The 25,930-nt window shown below is 41.5% G+C and overlaps 1 long non-coding RNA gene across 1 annotated transcript; it reads right to left on the bottom strand.

The window, feature by feature from the left end:
* Positions 1-1,361: 1,361 nt before the first annotated feature.
* On the bottom strand, positions 1,362-25,628 carry LOC140738097 (uncharacterized). Its single transcript, XR_012101308.1, has 3 exons — positions 25,531-25,628; positions 2,553-2,654; positions 1,362-1,456 (listed from the first exon to the last, which is right to left on the bottom strand). It is a non-coding gene; the product is annotated as an uncharacterized lncRNA (long non-coding RNA).
* Between the last annotated feature and the right edge of the window lie 302 nt (positions 25,629-25,930).

The following is a 25,930-nucleotide window of genomic DNA, read 5'->3' as shown; positions in this document are numbered from 1 at the left end:
TGCTGGTGTCAAATTTAACCACCATATCATTGGTAGCTTAATCTCCCTTAGCAAGACCATTACAGAAAATTATGAAAATCTCTGTTCCCAGAACCAAACACAGCGGCATCCACTTTTACATCCTGACAACCAGAAAAGACCCATTTATGCCGACTGTTTTCTTCCTGTTTCACATTCTCCACAATAACCTTTGATATGACACCATAGTAAATGTTCACTGGAAATCTACACAGAGCAGATCCACCTTTACCCACAGCACGTTATCACTGTAAAAAGAAACCAATAAATAGATCAAACATGATAGCCCTCTCACTAAACCATGTTGATGTTTGTTGATGCAGGGATGTTTGTTTTAGCAGTCCTGTTATTATGCCTAATGATTAAAATCTCATCTGCGCTCTCAGAACCTGCTAAATCTTCATACCTCACATTCCCTGACCCGGTTTACAACAGTTTAATACAGATGCATTTGAAATGTCTTCACTTCTCTAACTCTCTTCTCCTGTAAACTCCTGATCTTCATCTCTCCACCACTGGTCCATGTGCTTTGATTTACACAAAGACCAAACTCTGAATTTCCCTGTCTGCACTTGTACTCCACCTTTCAAACCAAACTTTATGTTCAGTCCAGAGTCACCTGCATTATTATTGTTCCCTATGGCTCGCTGACATATTATTTTGCAATTTGCCTCTGAAGCGTCACAGAACTTTTCCTTATATTAATGCCAGGAACTGGTGATTTTGCTACTATTCTTGAACTATAATCTATGTTGAAAGTTTATTTGTGACGTGAACATGGCCAGGAAGTTCCTGAATGAGGACATGAGGAAGGAATAACAATATTTTGAAGTTTGTTTTATAAGCTGGAAAGGAACTTGGGGGTAAAAGCAACAGAGCTGAAAGCTGCTGTTGAATGAAAATGTTGTTGTAAGTATCCAAGACAGACACAAGGGAGACAGTCCTACTCGTTCCCAACCTTACCACTGTCAGGATCATGGGGGAGCCTTTCCCTCGGTCCTCAACTCCAAACTGATTTTGTGCTTCATTGAAGTTCAACACAATGTGAAACACAAATGAATTGAGTCAGCTCCTCTCAGGGCCCCTTCTGTTAAAGACCCCTCTGGAGTCAGTTCAGAGACAATTCCCAAATATTTCCAGGCATTCTGTGTCGCTGCAAAACAACAGCTTGTAACTAGAATGAACAGGACAACTTCACCCAAATGTAGAGGACTGGAAGAGTAATTCAGGCGAGATTTAATTTGCTATCTTTTTCTTTTTGAAGATATGTCACATTTCACTTGCTTGCAAATTTATATGCAAGTGTGTATTAAATGACAGATACCTTTCAGTAATTCCTTGATCTTGGTCACATCCAGAAGTGCATTGATATAAAATGAAGAAAGCTGCAATCCTACGATCATCACACCAATCACTGCAAAGTCCAGCGCTGAAAGGTCTGCAATTAAAAATAAATCAAATAAGCAAACATGTAACAAAGCTCCAGAGAAATGTCAATGAAAACTTCCAGTGGTTGCGACAACCAAACTCTCACACTGATGTCCCAATGAAGGGAAAATGCCAACTCCCACCCAGTGTGCCAACCTGTGACCCAGACCTGCACCAGCAGACCCTGTAGTAGATTAACAAGACACTGAACTGCAATGTCAGGCAAGAATTAATAATTCATGGTGCCCACTCTATTTTCCACGTGGGTCTCCAGCCCAGTCTTTACATGTCACCTGCTGCCAATTTCTGCACTGGCTGCTCCTTCTGGTTCCAATGGCCAGACCTTAAGGAGTTTGTTAATGTCCATAGTTTCTTTCTCCCAACTTCCACAATAGGTGATTATGAAGAAACCCATAAATTTCACAGAAATTCAATAGTGTGCTGTGTACAGTGGTCATCCTCACACCCTAATGGGGTTTCCACATCTGGAACACTGGTGATGTCATTTCCTGTGCAACATCCTCCTGTCGGGAAACTGCAGTGTCATTAGACTGGAACTTGGAGATGCTCCTGACTACCTGCCATGGTCTCCTCTCAGTGAGTAAATGTAGCCTCAGTAACACCGTCTGAAGTCCCCATCACTTGTTTAAATGGCCAAGACCAGACTTCTGAAAATGCAACACTTCCCTCGTACTGGTTTGGGGGATGTGGGTCCTGTAGTTACTCCCCTCAGCTTGTCCTGAGAGGCTGATATTGAGCATCCCACTGGAGTCTCTCATGATGGGAACTGGGTAGAGACTCCAGGAAACTAGCCCAGAGACAATAAACTACTGGTCTCTGTGTGCTGACACTGTGATATCATCGTATGAACACAATTAAACCTCAATCAAATCCGACACATCAGCAGCCCCTCAGGATTAGGGTTGATCTGTTTCCACCTCAGTACCATGGGTTCTGAAGTGAATATTATTATTATGTAAATATTATGATTTAGCTGCATCATTCCCGAATAATAATTATTTTGTTCTCCTTAACATTTGAGTGCAAGGAAACTACATTAAACAATTTTGAAATAATTATGAATCTTAAGAGTATTAGTCACGTACCTTCAAACACAGACCAATAAATTAACACAATGTGCATGGTGGTTAGTGACAAAGTATTACAGATCCATAGGCTTAGAAAATAAAATCTGTATCCCAGACATCCTGTGGAGAAATAAAAAATACACAAGCTGTTAACAACCAAAGCAGACTGATTATGACACTGGAGGCCATTCTGGACATCAATCAATGCTAGCACCCCAGGGAGCAATCACAATCCCACCGTTGACCCCACTTTAACTGTTACTCTCTCACCCCAGTTGTTACCAATGGCAAACGCTCCATCCCATCTCCCCAAATGTAAAAGACATAACAGTAAATGTCCTTGGTGTGAACTGTTTTAAACCATCAGATCCAGCTGCACCTGATTCAGCATCATCGGTCTTCCTCCCCATCAATAAATTATTTGTTCAAAGATTAACCTGAAGTGCAAGAATAATCCCTGATTTGCTCTTGTCTCTGTAATTTTGCTCCAACAACATGTTAGATACCCATCGATGGGAGTGACTGAGACTGACCACCTGTCTCTGTGGTTCCCTCCCATCCCTTTGCCCACTGGATCAATGTTCCCAAATGTTCCTGTTGCCCTGGTGTTGAAATTGCATCTCTCTCTCACTGGATTCTATCCCATCTCAGTTCTAATTTCAGTTTCTCTACAAAGCCACCGTGTGTCTGTATCAGGCTTCGTGTCTGTGGACTCACTTTCATCAACTTCAGTTCTGAATGTTATCTGTTTAATTTTATTGTTTGCATTTTTTTCTACACATCGGGTGTTTGACGATCTTCTTTTTAATGGGTTCTATTGTGTGTCTTTGTTTTGTGGCTGCCTGTAAGGAGACGGATCTCAATGTTGTATATAGTACAAACATGATACTATATGTACTATAAGTTAAATGTACTTTGAACTTTGATGTACCATCCCCGTTCTAATCCTGCCCCTTCTTGTTCAATTGATCCTCTTCACTGCCAACCTCTCTTCCAGGGCAGATGTTAACTGACATTGTTAATGGTTCCTTCTCCTCAGATATTGATCCTCCTACTTTGAAATCTCCCATCGTCACCTCCTTGCATTTAAATAAAAGCAAAATCCTGCAGCTCAGCCATGGCAACATCACTGTCTGGTCATTCAAATCCATCCGGTTGCCTGGTGACTGGAGCTGAACACAATGTGTCCAAAACAATATAGTGACTGGAAAACCCCACGTGTTGAGAATCTGAAATACACTCAGTGGCCACTTTATTAGGTACATCTGTATACCTTGTTAATGTGAATATCTAATCAGCCAATCTTCTGGCAGCAGCTCAATGCATAATAACATTCAAACATTGTCATGAAGTTCAATTATTGTTCATATGATTTTTGGCTTTAGAAGGAAGATTCCTGATTGTGAATTGTGTCTATATGACTCTCCATTAGAACAAGTGAAGGCATTCAAGTTTGGTGTCTGGTTTGATGAAAGACTTACTTGGAGGGTTCATATAGACAAAACAATTGGAAAGTGTGAGAAAGTTTTAAAAGTCTTGAGAAGTATAGCTGGATGTGACTGGGGACCAGGGCGGGAAAATATGTACTTAATATATCTAGCTATGATTAGATCAGATATTGGCTATGGTTGTATTGCTTATGGTTCCACTTCTACGGCAGTGCTTGGAAAATTAGACACTGCAGTCATATAACCATATAACAATTACAGCATGGAAAAAGGCCATCTCAGCCCTCCCAGTCCATGCTGAACGCTTACTCTCACCTAGTCCTACCTAACTGCACTCAGCCCATAACCCTCCATTCCTTTCCTGTCCACATACTGATCCCAATTTTTTTTAAATGACAAATTTGAACCTGCCTCTACCACTTCCACTGGAAGCTCATTCCACACAGCTGCCACTCTCTGAGTAAAGAAGTTCCCTCTTGTGTTACCCCTAAACTTTTGCCCATTAACTCTCAACACATGTCCTTTTGATTGAATCTTCCCTACTCTCAATGGAAAAAGCCTATCCACGTCAACTCTATCTATTCCCCTTATAATTTTAAATACCTCTGTCAAGTCCCCCCTCAACTTTCTACGCTCCAAAGAATAAAGACCTAACTTGTTCAACCTTTCTCTGTAACTTAGGTGCTGAAACCCAGGTAACATTCTAGTAAATCTTCTCTGTACTCTCTCTAATTTGTTGACATCTTTCCTATAATTCGGTGAACAGAACTGTACACAATACTGCAAATTTGGCCTTACCAATGCCTTGTACAATTTTAACATTACATCCTAACTCCTATACTCAATGCTCTGATTTATAAAGGCCAGCATACCAATAGCTTTCTTCACCACCCTATCCACATGAGATTCCACCTTCAGGGAACTATTTACCATTATTCCCAGATCACTCTGTTCTACTGCATTTCTCAATGCCCTACCATTTACCATGTGTGTCCTATTTTGATTATTCCTACCAAAATGTAGCACCTCACACTTATCCGCATAAAACTGCATCTACCATCTTTCAGCCCACTCTTCTAACCTGCCTAAATCTCTCTGCAAGCTTTGAAAACCCACTTCATTATCCACAACGCCACCTCTCTTAGTATCATCTGCTTAGTATCAGTCCAAAGCACTTATATTCTGTTGTGGAGGTTTTAGAGCAACATTAGTCCCCGCACTATGTGTGGAGATGGGAGAAGCACCTCTACATTTAATATGAGTTAAGTTGGGCCTGCAGTATTGGGCAAAACTAAATGGCTTCACTCACAGCTGTCCATCAAAATGATTTGCAGGAGACATCAGAGCGCCAGAGTAAAATTAAAATAGATCCATTTTTAGATTTGGTTAATAACTGGGCTGTGAAATTGAAACTGATTGAGGATGACATAGCTGACCAAAGTTGCTTGCCACCCGTTCCTTTTTGGCTTTTGCCAGAACCAGAAGAAGACCTATTCCTCATTTTTCAGCTTCAAGCAAGCAGAGTACATTCAACGGTGTCGATCATAAATGAATATTTAAATAATAAATGAGGATCTTATCTGAAGATTTTTACTGATGTCTCAGTGGACCCGGAGAGCAGTAAGGCAGGATTTGGGATGTACGTGTCTCAACTTGGAGTTGGGATTGGTCACCAGGTTTCAGATGGTATTTCTGTCTTTGCAACAGAATTATTAGCAATCCTCTGGGCCTTAAGGTGGATAGAAGACTGTCGGCCATGCTGGGTTATCATCTGTTTGGATTCTGCAGCTGCCTCAGAGGCTATAAAATTTAATAATCAAAAGCTCGTCCTGACATAATTATTGAGTAGGGAAGATGGGTTGTGAAGTCAGATTTACATGGATACCTGGGCATGCTGGGGTGGAGGGAAGTGAAATTATGGATGGCATTGCAAAGTCTTCCTTACAGAGCAGGTAAGTAGGAATTAGAATACCCCTAGTCAGAGCAGAAATGAGAAGTAAGATTTTAAAAAAAGGGATAGAGAAGAAGTGGCAGGAGGATTGGAAAATTGAATTAAAGGGAAGGTGTTTGTTTTCTAGCCACCCACTAGTTAAAAAGGTCTGACTGTTACTCTTTAAATCATAGAGATATGGTGAAATTAACAAGATTTAGGTTGTGGCATTGTGGGCTAAACTATTACTTAAAGATAATAGGAAAATATCCTACTGGATTATGTGACTGTGGTAGTCCAGAGACAGTTCAGCATGTTCTGCTCAGTTGTAAGCAATATAAAATTGAAAGAAGCATATTGTTCAAGAGGCTGTCTGACTTGAATGTATTTTGTTTTTCTATTAAAGCTTTGTTTGGCCACCAGGAGAAGCACCATCTGATTGAAGAGTTTATTATTCAGTTTCTACATGCGACTAGATTATATTCGAGAATTTGAGTTTCTTGAAATTCTATAAATAATTCTACATCCTGTGGAGGGCAGTAATACGCCTAGATGCATCTAAACTGCTGGAAATAGAAGAAAAAGAAGAAGAATTGTTGTTCAGACCAAACACTAGAATGGGGCAGAAATGTGATCTCAGTGATTTTGACTGCGGAATGATTGTTGGTGCCAGATGTGGTGGTTTGAGTATCTCAGAAACTGCTGATCTACTGAGATTGTCATGCACAACAGTCTCTAGAGTTCACAGAGAATGGCCCAAAAAGCAAAATAAAACATCCAGTGAGTGACAGTTCTGTAGCTGAAAATGTTTTGTCAGAGAATGGCCAGACTGTATCAATCTGACAGGAAGGTGACAGTAATTCAAATAACCAGGTGTTACAACAGTGGTGTGCAGCAGAACATCTTTGACAGACAACATATCGAACCTTGAAGTGGATGGGCTACAGCAGCAGAAGACCATGAACACACACTCAGTGGCCACTTTATTAGGTACAGGAGGGAGCTGATAAAGTGGTCACTGAGTGTATCAGAGAAAATGCTGGAGGTACACTGCAGTAGAAGCAGCATTTGTGCAGAGATTTGATGTTTCTAGTCACAGAGAAGAGTGAGAGAAATCCTGAGAAATACAAGAGAAAGAAAAACAACGGTGCATGATACACTGCAGTTGCTGGAAATTTGGAATAAAAAAGAATTCCAGATTTCCATTTCTGCATCTGCATCTGTGGAGAGTGGAAAACAGAGTTAAGGTTAGACACTCTGATCTTGTATCAGAAGTGGACAGTTCTTTCTTTTCCAATACTTTTATTAGTTTCTACATAGAAGAATACAGAGTACAAGAAAGTGTATATAAAAGGTCAGAAAAGATAAAAAAACTACCTGTTACAATATATCTCTTCATAATAACAATTACATTACCCCACACTTATATAAGTTAATCAATAGCTATATTGAAATATTCTAATTTATTACAAAAAAAATGAATCTAACCCTTACCAAGACCGAAGCTGTTCATTAAGGAGAAAAGAAGGTAAATACCTTCTTATATAATAAAAATTAATAATAGCCAACAACTGAGTTTAAATAACGAATTGAAGGTTTTGAAAATAATTCAGAAAAGGGCCCCACAATGTTTGAAAGTCTTGACGAGATTCAGAAATTGAACAAAGAATCTTCTCTAAATCTAAACATGACATAACGTCACATAACCATTGAGCATGAGTAGGAGGAAGAACATCTTTCCATCTAAACAAAAGTGTCCTCCTCGCTATAAGAGAGCTAAAGGCCAAAATATGTTAATCAGTTGCCTTCAACTTAATATCTTGTCCTGCAACAAAACCAAATAGGGCCATCAGAGGGTCAGGCTTAAAATAGACTTTAAAAAGTAAGGAAAAAGTTTGAAAAAATTCCTTCCAATATTTTTCAAGATTTAAGCAAGTCCAAAACTTAAGAATTAATGAAGCTTCTCCATTATTACATCTGTCACAGTAGGGAGATATATCTGAATAAGAACAAGATATCTTATCCTTAATCATGTGAGCTTATGTACCATCTTAAATTGTATGAGGGAATGACGAGCACATAGCGATGAAGTATTAACCCGTTTAAAAATTTCATTCCAAGTTTCCTCAGATATTGATGTCTGTAAATCTTGTTCCCAGAGATTCTTGATTTTGTCCAAAGGAACATTCCTCATCCCCAGTAACATACCATAGATATTAGATAATGAACCATTATGAAAAGGTGTCAGACTTAAAATTACGTCTAGTGAGTTCTTATCTGAGCTTATCTGGAATGTACATAATTGAGATCTTAAAAAGTCTATAATTTGAAAATATCTAAAAAAGTGAGTTTTGGGTAAGCTATATTTAGCTGACAATTGCTCAGATGAACAAAGGTTTCCTCCAACAAACAGATCCCAAGAACATTTAATACCCAACCAGTCCCATTCCTTAAAAACTAAATTGGTTGTGGAGGGTTTAAAACAAATTAGAATAAATGGGGCCTGAAAGGGAAAATCTCAACAAAGAACATAGAACATAGAATAGTACAGCACATTACAGGCCCTTTGGCCCACAATGTTGTGCCGACCCTCAAACCCTGCCTCCCATATAACCCCCCACCTTAAATTCCTCCATATACCTGTCTAGTCGTCTCTTAAATGTCACTAGTGTATCTGCCTCCACCACTGACTCAGGCAGTGCATTCCACGCACCAACCACTCTGAGTGAAAAACCTTCCTCTAATATCTGCCTTGAACTTCCCTCCCCTTACCTTAAAGCCACGTCCTCTTGTACTGAGCAGTGGTGCCCTGGGGAAGAGGCGCTGGCTGTCCACTCTGTCTATTCCTCTTAATATCTTGTACATCTCTATCATGTCTCCTCTCATCCTCCTTCTCTCCAAAGAGTAAAGCCCTAGCTCCCTTAATCTCTGATCATAATCCATACTCTCTAAACCAGACAGCATCCTGGTAAATCTCCTCTGTACTCTTTCCAATGCTGCCACATCCTTCCTATACTGAGACGACCAGAACTGGACACAATACTCCAAGTGTGGCCTAACTAGAGTTTTATGCAGCTGCATCATTACATTGTGACTCTGAAACTCTATCCCTCGACTTATGAAAGCTAACACTCCATAAGCTTTCTTAACTACCCGATCTACCTGTGAGGCAACTTTCAGGGATCTGTGGACATGTACCCCCAGATCCCTCTGCTCCTCCACACAACCAAGTATCCTGCCATTTACTTTGTCTCTGCCTTGGAGTTTGTCCTTCCAAAGTGTACCACCTCACACCTCTCCAGGTTGAACTCCATATGCCACTTCTCAACCCACTTCTGCATCCTATCAATGTCTCTCTGCAATCTTCGACAATCCTCTACACTATCTACAGCACCACCAACCTTTGTGTTGTCTGCAAACTTGCCAACCCACCCTTCTATCCCCACATCCAGGTTGTTAATATAAATCACAAAAAGTAGAGGTCCCAGAACAGATCCTTGTGGGACACCACTAGTCACAACCCTCCAATCTGATTGTACTCCCTTCACCACAACCCTCTGCCTTCTGCAGAGAAGCCAATTCTGAATCCACCTGGCCAAACATCCCTGGATCCCATGCCTTCTGACTTTCTGAATAAGCCTACCATGTGGAACCTTGTCAAATGCCTTACTAAAATCCATGTAGATCACATCCACTGCACTACCCTCATCTATATGCCTGGTCACCTCCTCAAAGAACTCTATCAGGCTTGTTAGCCATGATCTGCCCTTCACAAAGCCATGCTGACTGTCCCTGATCAGACCATGATTCTCTAAATGCCCATAGATCCTATCTCTAAGAATATTTTCCAACAGCTTTCCCACCACAGACGTAATTACCTGGACTATCCCTACTACCTTTTTTGAACAAGGGGACAACATTCACCTCTGTCCAATCCTCCGGTACCATTCCTGTGGACAACGAGGACATAAAGATCCTAGCCAGAGGTTCAGCAATCTCCTCCCTTGCCTCGTGGAGCAGCCTGGGGAATATTCCGTCAGGCCCCGGGGACTTATCCATCCTAATGTATTTTAACAACTCCAACACCTCCTCTCCCTTAATATCAACATGCTCCAGAACATAAACCTCACTCATATTGTCCTCACTGTCATCAAGTTCCCTCTCAGTGGTGAATACCGAAGAGAAGTATTCATTGAGGACCTCGCTCACTTCCACAGCCTCCAGGCACATCTTCACTTTTTTATCTCTAATTGGTCCTACCTTCACTCCTGTCATCCTTTTGTTCTTCACATAATTGAAGAATGCCTTGGGGTTTTCCTTTACCCTACTCACCAAGGCCTTCTCATGCCCCCTTCTTGTTCTTCTCAGCCCCTTCTTAAGCTCCTTTCTTGCTACCCTATATTCCTCAATAGACCCATCTGATCCTTGCTTCCTAAACCTCGTGTATGCTGCCTTCTTCCACCTGACTAGATTTTCCACTTCACTTGTCACCCATGGTTCCTTCATCCTACCATTCTTTATCTTCCTCACCGGGACAAATTTATCCCTAACATCCTGCAAGATATCCCTAAAATCCTGCAAGATATCCCTAAATATCGATCACATGTCCATGGAACATTTCCCTGCAAAAACATCATCCCAATTCACACCCGCAAGTTCTAGCCTTATGGCCTCATAATTTGCCCTTCCCCAATTAAAAATTCTCCTATCCTGTCTGATTCTATCCTTTTCCATGATAATGCTAAAGGTCAGGGAGCAGTGATCACTTTCCTCCAGATGCTCACCCACTGACAGATCTGTGACCTGACCCGGTTCATTACCTAATACTAGACCTAGTATGGCATTCCCCCTAGTCGGCCTGTCAACATACTGTGACAGGAATCCATCCTGGACACACTTAACAAACTCTGCTCCATCTAAACCCTTGGAACTAATCAAGTGCCAATCAATATTAGGGAAGTTAAAGTCACCCATGATAACAACCCTGTTATTTTTGCACCTTTCCAAAATCTGCCTCCCAATCTGCTCCTTGGTATCTCTGCTGCTACCAGGGGGCCTATAGAATACCCCCAATAGAGTAACTGCTCCGTTCCTGTTCCTGACTTTCACCCATACTGACTCAAAAGAGGATCCTGTTACATTACCCACCCTTTCTGCAGCTGTAATAGTATCCCTGACCAGTATTGCCACCCCTCCTCCCCTTTCCCCCCCTCTCTATCCCTTTTAAAGCACTGAAATCCAGGAATATTGAGAATCCATTCCTGCCCTGGTGCCAGCCAAGTCTCCGTAATGGCAACTACATCATAATTCCATGTATGTATCCAAGCTCTCAGTTCATCACCTTTGTTCCTGATGCTTCTTGCATGAAGCACACGCACTTTAGCCCTTCTACCTTACTACCTTTACACCCTTTATTCTGCTTCTCTTTCCTGAAAGCCTCTCTATATGTTAGATCTGGCTTTACTCCATGCACTTCTTTCACTGCTCTATCACTCCGGGTCCCATTCCCCTTGCAAATTAGTTTAAACCCTCCCGAACCATGCTAGTAAACCTACCTGCAGGGATATTGCTCCCCCTCGAGTTCAGGTGCAACCCATCCAATCTGTACAGGTCCCACCTTCCCCAGAAGAGATCCCAATGGTCCAAAAATCTAAAACCCTGCCCCCTGCACCAACTCCTCAGCCACGCATTCAACTGCCATCTCCTCCAATTCTTACCATCACTATCACGTAGTACTGGCAGCAATCCTGAGAACACCACGCTTGAGGTCCTAGTTTTCAGCCTTCTGCCTAGTTCCCGAAACTCACACTTCAGCACCTCATCCCTCTTCCTGCCTATGTCATTGGTACCAACATGTATCAAGACTTCTGGTTGCTTTCCCTCTCGTACCAGGATGTCATGCACCCGGTCAGAGACATCCCGGACTCTGGCACCCAGGAGGCAACAAACCATACGGGTTTCCTTCTCACATCCACAAAATCTCCTGTCTGCTCCCCTGACTATAGAGTCTCCAATGATGACAGCTCTCCTCTTCTGTGTCCCATCCTTCTGCACCAGGGGTCAGACTCAGTGCTAGAGGCCCTGCCTCCATGGCTCACATCTGGTCGTCGTCCTCACTAACAGCATCCAGGACAGTAAACTTATTATTCAGGGAAATGGCTACAGGGGTGCTCTGCACTACCTGTTTACTCTCCTTCGCTTCCTCCCCTCGGACTGTCACCCAACGACCTGCTTCCAGCAGCCTAGGTGTGACTACCTCCCTGTAGCTCTCATCTATGACTGCTTCATTCTCCCTTATGAGTCGAAGGTCATCCAGCTGCTGCTCCAGATTCCTCATACGGTCTTTCAGATCACTCAGCCGCAAGCACTTCTGGCAGATGTGACTCTGTGGGAGAGGGGAGCTCCCCCAAGACTGCCACATCTCACAGGAGAGGCACATCACCGTCTCAGGAGGCATTGTAAAGACTAACTGGGAACAAGCTCATCCTCCGTCTCTTCTTGTCAAAGCCTCTCAAGTCAAAGCCTCAAATCTCCACTCCTTCACTGGCCCACTCACTCACTAGCTGCTTTCCACAGGCCACTCCACTTGAGGTAACCCTCTATTTATTTAGAGGGTTACAGTAAATCAACAGTCTCTCTCCCCCTCTTATCTGTAACAAATGTTCTTGTCTGGGCTTTATCACTCTCTCTCAATAGTAGCATAACAACAGCAATAGTTCGTAGTTCTCAGGAGGGGGTTGGGAATGGTTAACTCTGCACCCCATTGTCCATCAAGCCTGTTCATCACTCATAACACCCCCCATCCTTCTGGAAATTTTCACCAGAGTGAAAATTAACTAATAAAGCATATTACTGAATTACAGAGTTTAACAAAATACAGAAGTGGTCTTAACTACAAGAATAATACAGATACACTTTCAAATTAATATCTGGATAAACAATCAGCAATTACATTGTCACTCCCCTTTACATGTTGTATTTTAATATCGAATTCCTGTAACAACAGACTCCAACTTAATAGCCTCCTCTTTTTATTTTTCATGTTAGCCAAAAATACCAAAGGGTTTTGATCAGTATAAACAATTAATGGTCTCTGTGCTGCACAGATGTAGCCTCAAAATGCTGAATTGCCAAGATAAGTGCCAACAATTCTTTCTCCACAGTGGAGTAATTTCTCTGATGCACATTGAACTTTTGAGAGAAATACGCCATGGGGTGTTCCACTCCATCCCCTGCTTTCTGCAATAGGACTGCCCCTGCAGCCTCATCACTTGCATCAGTCGACAGGGAGAAAGGTTTCAAGAGATCAGGTGCTTTTAACACAGGGTGGTGGCACAATATGGTTTTATATTTCTCAAAAGCTTCCTGACAAGGACTGCTCCACTCAAATTTTTCTTCCTTCTGTAGGAGCTTTGAAAGCGGGAGGGCAATGTCCACAATGTTCTTACAAAATTTTCAATAGTACCCCACCATGCCCAAAAACCTTCTCAACTCCCTCTTATTCGTTGGGACAGAAACCTCGGAAATAGCCTGTACTTTAGCCTGCGCAGGAGCCAGTTGTCCCTGTCCTACCACATACCCCAGGTACGTGATCGTGGCGTGGCCAAACTCACTCTTTGCGAGGTTCACTGGGAGGTGGGTTGCAGACATTTGTTTAAACAGTTTCTCCTCAGCTTCAATGTGCTCATCCCAAGTGTCGTTCCAAACTACTACATCGTCAATGTAAGCCTTTGTGTTTGTTAACCCTTTAATCACAGCGTCAATCATTCTCTGAAATGTCCCTGGAGCATTTTTCATTCCAAATGGCAACACATTGTATTCATAAAACCCTGATGGTGTGACAAAGGCTGAAATTTCTCGAGCCCAGTATCCCTTTAGCAGGTCAATCTTAGTGATGTATCTCGCTTTACCCACTTTATCAATACAATCATCCACCCTGGGGATAGAATAAGCATCTGCTTGTGTGATGGCATTCACCTTTCTGTAATCTGTACAGAATCTTATACTACCGTCAGGCTTCAGTACAATCACGCATGGAGATGCCCATGCAGAGGAAGATTCACGAATTATATCAGCAGCTAGCATATGCTCAATTTCTTTTTCCACTAGCTTGCTCTTTTCCAAATTCATCCGATAAGGGGATTGTTTAATCGGCTGGGCTGAGGTAACAATAACATCATGCTCTGTTACTTTGCACCTTCTGCGAACATCTGGGCATAAATCTGCATGCCGGTTAATTAGCTGTGTCAGTTGCTCTCTTTGTTCAGGCTCCAAGTGACCGACTTTATCAGCAAGGTTGGCTAAAATAACAGTTCTCTAGTCAGGTGGGTACTATGCTTATCTTTTCAAAATGCTCAGACCCCTCCTTATCAATCCTTTCTGCCTCATCGGTCTTCATGACAACACCGACCACCGTGGGGGTCGCGTCACGATAACCTTTGAGCATGTTAACATCAACCAACTGGCTCGGCTTTCGCCTATCAGGTGTTTCGATCACATAATTCAGTGAGTCTATTTTGTTAATCACTTTGTACGGCCCTTGAAACCTCGCCTGTAGGGGATTGGTAACTACAGGGAACAGGACCAAAACCTTATCGCCCACTTGAAATTCTTGCTTTCGGGCTCGTTTATAATACCATTGTTTTTTTTATTTTAGTCTGGGAGTCTTTAAGATTTTGCTTCGCAAACTCGTGAACTTTATGGAGCCTTTCACGGAACTTCAAAACATAGTCAATCACATTGAGTTGCACATTTGGACTAGACCATTTTTCTTTGAGTAAGGTTAAAGGTCCTCTGGGCCTATGACCAAAAACGAGCTCAAATGGACTGAACCCTGGAGATTCCTGAACCGTGTCCCTCACTGCAAATAACAGAAATGGTAATGCATCATCCCAGTCACAAGTGATTTCCTGACAGTAAGTTTTAATCATAGTCTTTAAAGTTGCGTGGAATCTTTCCAACGCTCCTTGAGATTCCGGGTGGTATGCAGAGGCTAGAATTTGTTTAGCTCCCATCAGTGTCAACATTTGTTGAAATGCACAGGATGTGAAGGTACTCCCCTGATCTGACTGTGTCTCTCTAGGTAACCCTACCATGGTGAAAAATTTAATGAGTGCCTTTACTACCGCAGCAGACCTAATGTTCCCCAGGGGCACAGCCTCTGGGAATCGAGTAGCAGCACACATCATGGTTATGACGTACTGCTGCCTGCTCGCAGTTCTAGGCAGGGGACCCACAAAATCCATGATGATTCGGGAAAAAGGCTCCCCAAAGGCAGGTATGGGTCTGAGGGGTGCCTTAGGAATAACCTGATTTTGCTTTCCTACCACCTGACAAGTATGGCACCTTTTACAATAGTCAAAAATATCCTTCCTCCTATTTGGCCAATAAAAATCTTTCATAACCCTATCTACTGTCTTCCCTACTCCCAAGTGTCCACCTAGAGGTCCCTTGTGAGCCAAGTTCAAAATTTCATCCCGATAAACCTTCGGAACCACCACCTGGTGTACTATCACCGAGTCTTCATTGACTGGCACCGTGGTCGGCCTCCACTTCCTCATTAACACTCCCTCCTTCAGATAGTATCCCCCTGGTTCCTTATCAATCTCTACCTCAGAAAGAGCTGATTCTTTCAACACCACAAGCTCCTCATCACGACTCTGTTCCTTTATAAAGTCCCTCCTTGCTAATGGTAGATCTACCTCATCTCCTTTACTCTCCTTAACCCCACTATCATTTTCCTTCTCCTCCGGTAACCCCTTTTCATGCAAGGTCGGCAAAAATGCCTCTGCTTAAATCAACCCTGGACTCGTTTAAACTGTCTCCTTTCTCAGCCGCCTTTCTGGACAAGCTGCGAGTTATTGCGCATGCGGGATAAATCTTGGAATCTATGGGCGGGTCCTCAGCACTTACAGGCTTACTTGTTAATTTCACTGCTGAACACACGTCACCACCGCCCAGATCGTTACCAAGTAGGACGTCCACGCCGTCCATCGGTAGTTTCGACCGCACCCCTATTTCGACTGGTCTAGATACCAGGTCACATTTCAGAAACATCCTGTGCAAAGGTACAGCCTCGGTCCCTTTCCCGATACCTCTTAACACAACCTTCCCAGTCTCAGTCTAACATCTTCCTTAGAATCAATGACTGATCAGCCCCAGTATCTCTCTCCAGATTCGCACTGGCACTGGGGTTTCACCCTCTTTCACAGACACCGTCCCTTCCGACATAAACTTCTGATGCCCCTCTTGTGCCCTATCTACCTTTGCCTTCCCCATCGATCTGCTGACCGACTCAATGCAACCTGTAGGGATCGTTGTTTTCCCTTTTCCTGTCTCTTTCTTCGGAGCAAAGCACTTAGATGCTATATGACCAGCTTTCCCACAATTATAACATGTAAAGCTGGGAAAATTCCTGCCAGCCTGCTTTTCCTCCTCCTTGCCTTTTCCACTAGTTCCCGGCTTATTCTCTGACTTAGCCGGTGGGCTTTCTCTACCATCCCTACTCCCTCTCTGGTAACTCTTATTTGAGGAAAACTTTGTTTTGTGGGTTAAGGCATATTCGTCTGCTAATTTGGCAGTCGCAGACAGAGTCACTGTCTCTTTCTCATCCAAGTACATCTTCATACTCTCACGGATACAACCTTTGAACTGCTCCATCAGTATTAACTGTAATAGTTCATCATAATTTCCAACAACCCCTTTTGAGGCGCAACAACGCTCACAATACATTTACATCTCACGGGCAAACTCTAAATACATGTGGTTCCACGGCTTTCTCAAGTTCTGGAACTTCTGCCGGTATGCCTCTGGCACCAACTCGTAACTCCTCAATACAACCCTTTTTACTTCCTTGTAATCTATAGACAATGCCGAATACGCTTGTTGAGCCTTCCCCCTAAGTACGCTCTGTAACAGAACAGCCCATTTCCCCTTAGGCCAGTTCTGATTCACAGCCACTTTCTCAAAATGAAGGAAGAACTTATCGAGATCCATCTCCTCGAATGGAGGTACCAACTGGATCTTCTGACCAATCTTGAACCCCTCATTTGGGTTTGCTGCCCGGTCTCTTCCCTGCGATGCCTTCAACTTCTCCATTTCCATCGCAAACTGCCGCTCTTTTTCTCTGTCCTCCCTCTGCCTATCAGATTCTGTCTCCTTTATCCAGAGTATCTGGAGCTGATGTTCTCTTTCCTCCTTCTCCACAACCAACCTTAATCTTTCTGTCTGTATCTGAAGCTCACCCTCGACTGGTTTTTTCTCAGGGAACAGGTCCAATACATCCGACGTGAACACACCCTCGGATACGTAATGCACAGCTATTGCTCTCTGTATATCCACCTTGCTCATCGATGATTTCACCACCGAGAGATTTAATCGTTTTGCAACGCTCACCAATTCCGCATTCTTGGCATCCTCTAATGCCCCCAAAGTCAGGTCTTTTAAAAATTTGTCAATCTCCATCTCTGCTGGTTTCCTGTCTGGTTATCCACACAACCAGATCAGATAAGGGACTTTTATCCCGATTCACTGGCCTCCAATTTGGTAATCAAATCCTGGAGACGAGGTCCCAATTTGTTATGTACCCCGTAACTGGGTGTCTGATCAGCAGAGAAAGAAGAATCCGTTGGAGTCTGGTGGTACCAAACTAAAGGTGTTTATTAGTAAACTACACAATACAATATCAAAAATGCAAATATACATATAAAACAAGTTAGCAGTAATAAACCTAAAAGTGTAGGAATAATAATAATCAATAATAAACAAGCTCTATTGATGTCTAGGGGTAAATGAATTGTCATAGGAACGTGTAGAGTTCAGTTCATAAATGCTGAAGTAGTTATGGTTGTATTGAAATCATTGGAGAGAGAGAGAGAGAGAGAGAGAGAGAGAGAGCAAGAGAGATGTAACAGCTACAACAGCCAAACCTTCCGTTGCTTTCTTAATCCGTCGTATCTTTGTGGCCATTCAGTTATGACGCCTCTGTTCTTCAGCTAGACCGTTCTTCTGTGGTGGACTCGTCACTCTGGCATGAGAGGACACACACACAAGTCCCCACCAGCCCTGCTGTAACATTGTGAGCTTTACTGACCGATCTCCTGGTTCGGTTTCCGAAGCCTCCACCTTTCTGTGGGTTCCCAACATTCAGGCAGTGTCCACTGGTGTGTCTGAAGGGTGTCTCTCCAGACCTGTCTTTTTATCCCCACTCACAGAGTCTCAGCTATCCATCAACTCTGAATGACCGTGTCCATCAAATCAGGCCACTCCTGCTATCTCCTGAGGAATGTTAAAGAGCAAGGTACAGTCTTTGTAGTAGAAAGTAAGTAATCCAGGAAGAGTCATAATACAGTACATCAACAGTCTCTCTCCCCCTCTTATCTGTAGCAAATGTTCTTGTCTGGGCTTTATCTCTCTCTCTCTCTCTCAATAGTAGCATAACAACAGCAATAGTTCATAGTTCTCAGGAGGGGGGTTGGGAATGGTTAACTCTGCACCCCATTGTCCATCCGGTCTGTCCAAGTGAGAGATAAAAGAGAGCCATCCAAAGTGCTAATGAGAAAGAGATAATGAGAGAGAGACACATGTTTGGCGTCTGCAGTGATACTACCACGGACATTTTGTTTTGAACATGAAATGCTTGGTAACACTCCTGTTGAGATGAAAGGAAGTGGTGAAGTTTGATGGACTGGTGATACCCCATGGGGGGGGGGGGTTAAAATAGTGGGTTTGCAAAGACACAGACAGACATGCCACGAGACCCTGAAGAGAGCATTGTGCCCCCACAAGTTGGTGGGAGTTTGGAGGACCAATACGTGGGAATCGGCCAGAGGCTCACAGGGTGTAAAGGTACGACCGGTGGGGACCTGTTGTGTGTCCACCCTTGGTTTCATGACGGGTTCACCACGGAAGAACGGTCGCATCTGGAACGGAGGGGTCACAGTCAGTGACCACAACAGGATGAGAAGACGACAGAAGGTTTGCCCAAAATTTCAGCGGTCTCTCCTTCTCTCCCCCTCTCTCCCCCCCTCTCTTCCCCTCTCTCTCCCCCTCTCTCTCCCCCTCCCTCTCTCCCCCTCTCTCTCTCCCTCCCTCCAATGGAACCACAACAACTATTTCGAACTACACTCAACTGAACTGAACTCTGCTTCACTGAAAGACTGATCATTTACCCCTAGACTTCGATAGAGCTTGGATGATTCCTATTCCCATATTTCTGTGTATATGTGTATATTATCATTGCTAACCTGTTACATTTATATCCTTGCATTTAGTGTACTGTATTACTTAATTTGCTAATAAACTTTATTAGTTTCTAGTAATTTCAGACTCCAACGAGCGTTCCATTTCTGCTCGTTTGACAACCCAGTTACGGGGTATGTAACACACCCAAATAAGTAAATTGATTCCTTACAACTTTAAAAGGGAGATTAGTATTAATTGATACCAAATTATTTAAAGGAAATAATTCACTCTAATGTAGGTTTAATTTATATCCTGAAATCTGGCTAAAACGGGAGAGTAAAAAAAATGCATAAGGTAACGAGGTCTTAACATTAGAGATAAACAGCAATATATCATCTGCGTAAAGTGAAATTTTGTGAGTAATACCTCTTCTTAAAATACTACAGATATGATTAGATTCTCGAGGAGCACTGGCAAGGGGTTCTAAAGCTAGATCAAAGAGCAAAGGGCTCAATGGACAGCATTGTCTAGTTCCACGATGAAGTTTAAATGATTTGGAAGTTTTGAAAATTTGTAACAACCCGGGCAGAAGGAGATAGATAAAGTAATTTAATCCATTGAATAAAATCCAGTTCAAAATTAAATTTTTCTAAGATTTTAAATAAATAATTCTATTCAACCCATCAAAGGCCTTCTCAGCATCTAATGATATCACACATTCCACTATCTCCTGGGATGGAGAGTAAATTACATTTAATACACGGTGCATTTTAAAATGAGAATGTCAGTTTTTAATAGAACCAGTCTGATCATCAGAAATAATAGAAGGTAGAAAATCTTCAATCCTACAAGCCAGAACTTGAGAAAGGATTTTAGTATCAACATTGAGTAATGAAATTGGCCTATATGAAACGTATTCAGTTGGGTCCTAGTTCTTTTGGATAAGTGAAATAGAGGCTTCATAAAAAGATTGAGGCAAGCAAGCCAATTTGAAAGAATCCAAAAAGACTAATTATACCACAGTTACACTTAATGAAGAAAAAGCCTTATAAAATTCTCCAGAAAATCCATCTAGACCCAGAGCCGCCCGCAAGTGTAATGAACATATAGCCTCAGCAATTTCCTCATAAGAAATAGATTGATCCATCTGTTCACAATTATCTGCAGAAAGTGCAGGGAGATTTAATTGACCTAGACAATTATTCATTACAGTATTTAGGGGAATCAGAACTATAAAGTTTAGAATAAAATTCTCTAAAGGTATCATTTATTTCAGAGTGATCATTTGTCCTATCACCGTTAGTTTTGCAAATTTCTTTAATTTGCCATTTAACTACAGAAGTTTTTAATTGGTTGAGCAAAACTTGGCCTGATTTATCTCTGTGAATGTAATATTGAGTTTTATCTTTAAGAAGTTGAGTTTCAATTGGATATGTTAACAGAAGATCATATTTAGTTTTAATTTCAACATGTCTTTTATATAAAACAGGATCTGGAGCTATAGCTATTTTTGATCTAATTGTTTCAATTGATTGGCTAATTTAATTCTTTCTTTATTAGCTTTATTCTTAACACTCACAGTATAAGAAATAATTTGTCCTCGAATATAGGCCTTGAAAGTGTCCCATTCAATAAGATTAGAAGTCTCTTCCTTTTTATTCTCTTCAAAATATAAAAGAATATGCCTCTCTAGAAACTTTTAAAATTCTTTATCAGATAACAAAGTTGTATTAAAACACAAAATTCTGTTTGTTTGAGGAAAACCAGGGAGATTTAAAGATAGAAATACAGGAGCATGATCTGAAACAGCAATTTCTTTATATTCACAGGAATGAACTGTTGAAATCATTTGACTATCATTAAAAAAAATCCTGGAATATGTATGATGAACATGAGAAAAAAATGAATATTCCCTATCTAAAGGATGTAAGAAATGCCAAACATCAACAATACCACATTTCAATAAAAAAAGATTAAATAGACAAAGCTGATTTGTTAAGAGATGCTGGTTCAGAAGTTGGTCGGTCTAAGCTTGTGTCTAACCAGGAGTTTAAATCTCCTCCCATTACCAAAGAATAAAGACTCAGCTCTGGTAGAAATGAAAAAAAAAACGCTCAAAGAATCCTGGATCATCTTCATTGGGGGCATATACATTGACAAATACTATTCATTTATTGTCTAATTTTTCTGAAACTATAACAAAACATCCATTGGTATCAGACACTACTTTATGTTGAACAAAGGAAAGTGTATTATCTATGAGAATCAAAACTCCTCTAGATTTGGCCTGAAAATTCAACTGAAAACAAAGTCCATTCCAACAGCTAAAAAAACGTAGATCATCACATTTGCATATGTGAGTTTCTTGTAAAAATAACAATAGATACCTTAAATTTCCTAATATAAGCAAAAATCTTATTATGTTTGACAGGGTGATATACCCCTTTCATGTTAAAACTGAGTAGATTAATAGTTTGGTCCATTTTTAAAATAATTTAAAGAAAGGGTTAAAATGTATGTTAAAACTAAACCATAAACCTTGAGAAATGGTAACCAAGCAACAAGTTGGCTAAAAACAGTTCAAAAACAGCTTCTGGGGAGAAAAAATCTCCCCGCCCACCTCCCAAAGAAAGAAAGTTGACATCTACCACTACGGACAACCCCCCAAAAAACCTGGGGATCGTTCCTATTAGTTTCAGGTTGTTTATATTCCAACTTAGACTAAACAATATCCAGACAAGAAATTCAAATCTCATATATCAAAAATACAGTATTAAAAATACAAAAGGAAATTGGTTACAAAGATTTACTAAAAGTAAAAGTTACAATTATTCATACAAAATGACATTAAACATTTAATCTTATATCTTCATGAAAAAGCAGGATAAGCAGTCAGTTTTTGAATTACAAAAATCTTTATGCTTCAGCATTCCAACGAAACTGTTCAAAGGGTCCATCTTTAATGAGATTCTCAGTCAAACTAGGTAGCCAAATTAACCCCGAATGAAACAATTCCAACAAAGCTTGTTTAAACATAGCATCGTGCTGCATAACCTCAAGCAAATAGTCTTTAAAAATCTTAATATTCCACATTATAATGAATCATGCCCTTTCAACGGATTTGTGAATTAAATTTTCTTATTTTCATGTAAAGACAGAGTAAGCAGCTAGCCTCTGGATTTTAAAACCCTTTTTAAAAAACAGTTCTGGTCAATGAATAATAGGAAAGATATCAACAAAATAGAAAGAGTACAGAGGAGATTTACTATAATGTTGCCTGGGTTTCAGCACCTAAGTTACAGAGAAAGGTTGAACAAGTTAGGTCAAACACAAGGAAATCTGCAGATGCTGGAAATTCAAACAATACACACAAAATGCTGGTGGAACACACGAGCATTTTGTGAGTGTTGTTTGAACAAGTTAGGTCTTTATTCTTTGGAGTGTAGAAGGTTGAGGGGGGACGATAGAAGTATTTAAAATTATGAGGGGGTAGATAGAGTTGCAGTGGATAGGCTTTTTCCATTGAGAGTAGGGGAGATTCAAACAAGAGGACATAAGTTCAGAGTTAGGGAGCAAAAGTTTAGGGTAACACAAAGGGGAACTTCTTTACTCAGAGAATGATAGCTCTGTGGAACAAGCTTCCAGTAGAAGTGGTAGAGGCAGCTTTGATATTGTCATTTAAAAAATAACGGATAGGTATATGGACAGGAGAGGAATGGAGAGTTATGGGCTGAAAGCAGCTCCCTGGGACTAGGTGAGTGTAAGCATTCGGCACGGGTTTGAAGGGCAGAGATGGCCTTTTTCTGTGCTATAATTGTTATATGGTTATATGGTTTCAACAATCGACCAAAAGTATTCAAAAGAATGGTTTTTAAGTGTGATTCTGAGATGAGCTGGATAATGAAGGGAGGGTTTAAAACCCTTGTTAAAAAACTCAGACATAACTTCTTTGAACTTGGCACGTTCCTGCATAAACTCCAGTGGGTAGTCTTCCACAATTCTAATCTTGCTGCCATGATAGTCAATCATGCCTCTTCGATGAGATTCGCGTATTAACAAATCCTTTGTTTTAAATTCATGAAATCAAATTATTACGGATCTTGGTTTATCCCTTTTAGGAGATTGAAACACGGGGGACCTGTGAACTCGATCAATCATAGGCAAAGATGCCAAAATTTCCAGAAATAATTCTTGCAGAAAGTTTGCAAAGAATTCCATAGGATGATTACCTTTGATTAATTCTTCGAGACCCAGAACCCGTAGGTTGTTCCATCTACTTCTACAACGTTTGTACTTTCCATGTTGATAATCTTCTGTCTTAACTTTTCATTGGACTTTGATTGCTTTTCACAAAGCTTTTGCAGTTCATCCACTTACATTTCCAAAGACGACAACATTGCTTCATTATTTTTTACACTTTTATTGTGTTCATTAAGAGTTTGCTGAATAGAATCCATCTGTTTGTTTAAATTTAGAGCTGCATTGTTGAGACTTCTCAGAGGCTTCTCGTGTATGACTTTGCAGCAAATCCATAGTAGAATCCAAAGAAGCAGGGGGATTATCCTTTTTAGTACCTCTGCCACCCCTTGATGTAGCCATAATGAAAAAATATCACACTTAAAAAGGTTTCAAGACAGGTTGGAAATAGTAACAGTGAGACAGACATACTTTATTGATCCCAAGGATAATTGGGTTTTGTTACAGTTGCACCAACCAAGAACAGTGTAGAAATATAGCAATATAAAACCATAAATAATTAAATAGTTATAGGTAAATTATGCCAAGTGGAAATTAGTCCAGGACCAGCCTATTGACTCAGGGTGTCTGACACTCTGAGGGAGGAGTTGTAAGGTTTGATGGCCACAGGCAGGAATGACTTCCTATGACGCTCAGTGTTGCATCTCGGTGGAATGAGTCTCTGGCTGAAAGTACTCCTGTGCCTGACCAGTACATTATGGAGTGGATGGGAGACATTGTCCAAGATGGCATGCAACTTGGACAGCATCCTCTTTTCAGACACCACCGTCAGAGAGTCCAGTTCCACCCCAACAACATCACTGGCCTTATGAATGAGTTTGTTGATTCTGTTGGTGTTTGCTACCCTCAGCCTGCTGCCTCAGCACACAACAGCAAACATGATAGCACTGGCCGCCACAGCCTCGTAGAACATCCTCAGCATCGTCCGGCAGATGTTAAAGGACTTCAGTCTTCTCAGGAAATAGAGACTGCTCTGACCCTTCTTGTAGACAGCCTCAGTGTTCTTTGACCAGTCCAGTTTATTGTCAATTCTTATCCCCAGGTAATTGTAATCCTCCACCATGTCCACACTGACCCCTTGGATGGAAACAGGGATAACTGGTGCCTTAGCCCTCCTCAGATAATTAGAGTTGGAGCAACAAGAGATTGCTGCTACTTCATCAGCCACCACCAGGAGATCTCATCAGTTCTAACATAAACTGGAATGGCTGGTTATCTGAAATTGATGAATTCATTATTGCAGCTCCTGGGACTCAATGTGGAATAAGGGATGCTGCTCCTCAAAGGGGTTTGCTGGAACTGGGGAAGAGGTTAAAGACGGGAAATCAGAGAGAAAACTAAAGTGATCGGCAACTGGAAGCTCACTGTTACCCTCGGTGTTCTGCAAAGTGGTCACACAACCTGTAATGGTTTCTCCAATGTGCAGGAAACTGCTGTGAGGACACAGAATTGGAAGTACAAGTCACTCACTGCTTTCCCTGGAGGGGTTATATGTGTGCCAGGAATGGGGAAAGGGAAGAGGTAATAAAGCAGGTGTTGCATCTTCTTTGGTTCTGGGAGACAGAGGTGTCCCATGTGGAAAACTGCATTGGAAAGAGAGGTTCTTTCAAATAAACTTTTACAAACACACAAGAGAAATTGCCACCGAGTCTGAAAGAAAGAGCCACATGTACTGTAGCTCACCAGCAGGTCTGAGAGACAACTGCTCAAACCCCCTGACACTAGATTGGGAGTAGAACTCCCTTCACAACTCTGCCCTCTATGTGAATGAGGTCCCTGTTTCCAAAGGCACAGCCACCATCAGGATGAAAGGGCATCTTTCCCGCAGTCCCACCTCTAAACAGACTTGGTGACACAGAGAGATGAGACAACACAATGCAGCAAACACGAGTGAATGAAGACGGCTCCTCTCATGGCCACTTCTCCCAAATATCTTCTGCAGTTTGGTCAGAGGTGAATCCAGGACTGTTTCAGGTATTCTGTGTCACTGCAAACCACCTGAAAACTGGGAAAAAATGGGCAATTGCACCCCAAAGGAAACAGGGACAGAGGGGAAGTGGGAGAGGGGTTGGTGGTGAATTGATATCCCACATTTTCCCTTCTTTATGTTAAAGTTCATTCAGGTTTACTGGGTGGTGTCTGAAGGTCACACAAAGGCAAATTAATCAATGACAGATACCTCTGAGGGTTTTCCACCTCCACTGGTTCGGCAACACGGCTGAATGAAGAGATGGTGCAGAAATCACCTGTCCTGCAGTCAATACAGCAATCAGTATAATGTCCTTGAGAGAAAACTCTGAAATTAAAATTAAATTCAAATCATTAAACATCTCATGGGCTGTGGATGACAACAACCATAATGTTCCATAATTTCTTGATGAGAAGGGAATGTTCCAACCGCAGCTTAATCTCACCAATCTGTGACCCAGGCTGACACAAACTGACTCTTCTCTCACAATCATTAATCACAATGCATCATTATACCAGTCAAAAATGGATTATTCAGATTCATTTATTTATCAGATGTACATCACAACATACAATGAAATGTATTGTTTGCATTGACAACCAACACAAGC

This window comes from Hemitrygon akajei, chromosome 2, assembly GCF_048418815.1.
Source record: "Hemitrygon akajei chromosome 2, sHemAka1.3, whole genome shotgun sequence".
NCBI lineage: Eukaryota > Metazoa > Chordata > Chondrichthyes > Myliobatiformes > Dasyatidae > Hemitrygon > Hemitrygon akajei.
The sequence above is the reverse complement of the archived record's forward strand: the minus strand, read 5'-3'. Positions and strand labels throughout refer to the sequence as shown.